The sequence below is a fragment of the Branchiostoma belcheri genome, unplaced genomic scaffold (genome assembly GCF_001625305.1).
Source record: "Branchiostoma belcheri isolate BF01 breed outbred unplaced genomic scaffold, Haploidv18h27 scaffold4, whole genome shotgun sequence".
Lineage (NCBI taxonomy): Eukaryota > Metazoa > Chordata > Leptocardii > Amphioxiformes > Branchiostomatidae > Branchiostoma > Branchiostoma belcheri.
This window is the reverse complement of record NW_017804020.1, coordinates 5,887,544-5,890,365: the sequence shown is the minus strand read 5'-3', so window position 1 is coordinate 5,890,365 and position 2,822 is coordinate 5,887,544.

Below are 2,822 nucleotides of genomic sequence, written 5' to 3'. Positions count from 1 at the left end.
CTGTACTTCAGGCGCGCCAGCAACACTGCGACTGCCGCTCGCCAAAATTGGACTCGACCGACATCGGAGGACACAATAACTAGCCGAGGAAAGCCTCTTGAAGGCTCCGGAAGTGATGCCGGTTTGGCCCCGTTCAGGGGACGGTCAGAAATGACTGCTCCGCTTACTTTACTGACAAGCAAATTCTTGCGGGATCCTTATCGCAAAGGAAAACTGTTAATTAAAGACCCATGGAACAATCCAGGGACTTAGCCGCCTGTCGTGGCTCTAAATTCCTGCCCTCGTCACGGCCACACTGGGCACGGCAGTGACGGCGCCGTGCTGCGCGGTCAGGGAACATTCTAGGCTAGTCATTTTTAAAATGTGTGTGCAATTTGAAAAATGACATGTAAATTGTGACCCTTCTTCCATTAATGTTGTAATGTCAACTAGCGGACATAATTAAGTATCCAAAGTATCCATCCATCCCTGTGCCTTTATATTGTACTGATACAGATTGCACTCAGAGTTTCCCGCCAAAACAGATCGCAGGGCAGGGACGTTACCATGACGACAACCTCCAATTAGCGGTTACTCAAGGACAGCGAGATTTGGTTTAAAAACAAAACATCGTTATCAAGAGTTCCACGATCTCATACCTTCGCCAGATGATGTTTATGACTGACGAATTACATGTAAATGTTACTCATTTGCATGAACTAGTATATCAGTTGATCCGTATTGTCCAGCCACTGACAGCTATTCTAATATTTTGTCATTAGATTATGCAAATGAGATCCTGATCTGAATAAGTTATGTTTAATGATGTTCAATTTCACGTAACTTCCAAGTCCGGTTGGTAAGAAGTTACCGGCAGTTGTCATTATGAAGTTATAGCATTTTCTAACTAATTATGCAAATTAGGTACTCACTTTTGAGGAGGAGGAGGAGAATGAGAATACGAAGAAAAACAATACATTCCATCCATACCCATGGAGTGAAATATGAATATTTCACGCAAGTATACATTTCTTCTTGAGGTTGTAGTACATCCATTCAAAAGGCCACCAGATGGGCATGGAGTCTACTTAGGAAATGAACGGTTGAAATTTTCTACAAAAAGTAAACAGTATCACATGATGTCAGACATTGACATGCCCTTGACTCGCCGACTCCAATGTACCACCGGTATGCGATCTTCTGCACTCCACTTAGGCCATGTTGATTTGATTATATGGATGACATCCTCCGGGAGCCCCAAAACTGATGCGCGCGTGCGAATAAAAAAAAGTTTTGCAAAAAAAAAAAAGTTATTTTCATGATGAAATCTACGTGGTCATGAGGGTTGAGCAAATGGCACAGAATATGGTTTGGCGAATAATCTAGTCTTCAAGTTCATTTCTTTACAATTTCGTCTTTTTCGTTTGATTTTGGTATTCTACGACATTGGTATAGTTTTTATTAATTTTTTTTGTAACTAATGGTATATTTTTGTTCATTTTGCAACTGTTTTGTACGATTTACAGTATGGTTGAAAACTTTTTTTTTTGGAAACGGCCGAAAATTCATGCGCGCACGGATGTCATCCATATAATCAAATCAACATGGCCTTACAGTCATACAATGGAAAGCAGATTCCGTGAGGCGCCAGATTGATTCTCGGAAAGTGGGAGTAGTAATACTACAGTACTACTGCTCATGGTTATCCTTGGCAGGGCTAGGGGAACTGGATACAACCCGCTCAGCCTGGTTGCAGCACGCTCAGCCTGGTTGTAGCCAAAATTGGTTGACACCTGTTCTTACCTTTGCACCATCACAGATAAGCTACGAGAAGTCGAATTTATTTGATAGACTGAAGTACTAGGGAGCTGGCTTGATCATGTGTATGTACGTAACATAATGCATGTACGTACAATTAAATGTTCCATTGATTCAGTTGTTATCTGTGACCCGTCAGTATTAATCGACATGGACTGGCACATGTACAAACATTGTCTTTCGAGTGTACTTTCGAGTTAACTTCAAGAAGCAATAGAGTTACATTCTTAATGAATCTTATGATTATCATTACCTCCGTAAACGAAATCATAGCTTGTCTGTTGGCCAACTTCTGTTGGATAACTTAGTGACAAGCAAATTCCTGCTTTGTCTGTGTCCTGCTCCGCAAATTATGAGTTTTTCACATTCTGAGCACGTCTCATGGCAGCCTGACAGGAAGTGAAGTCAAGTGACCTGGAGGTAGGTATGACTCCGTTACTTTTGGAAGAGGATAGGTCAAGAAAGGACACGAATGTTCGGAAACAGATACACATCAGTAGAGATTATGCATGTTCATGTAAAACATAACTTTTCAAAGTGGTGCCCAAAAAGCGCACGCACACAAACACAAACACTATCAATTCGGAAAAAGTTCACATGCCTGGTGTCGTCTTCCCAAGCCAGCAAGCAAATATAGAAACAAGCTGCTAGGGGACCCAATGTTATGTCACTTATCCAGAGCACAAGAGCTATCTACCATCCAAAATACGTAAATACGTGACCCTAGCATGGCCAGATCGCGAGATATCAAAACCGGACGTTTTGTTGCAGTACAATAATAAACCGACAGGTGTTATCATATTGATGTCTCATAAAAGACCAACCCTGACGTGACAAAGCACGAAGATCAAGAAAGGCTGGTCGCGCTATTCCAGTGTAAGAACGTGACACAATTCGTTTCCAAAAATAGCCGATCGGCGGGATAACAGCAGCCGTTTTTCATCAGCTCATCAAGACTCAGACCTGCCTCCACGCCCGGAACGTCCCGTCAGGTTGTGTCAGGGTCCGCGTGCGTCAGGCTGATA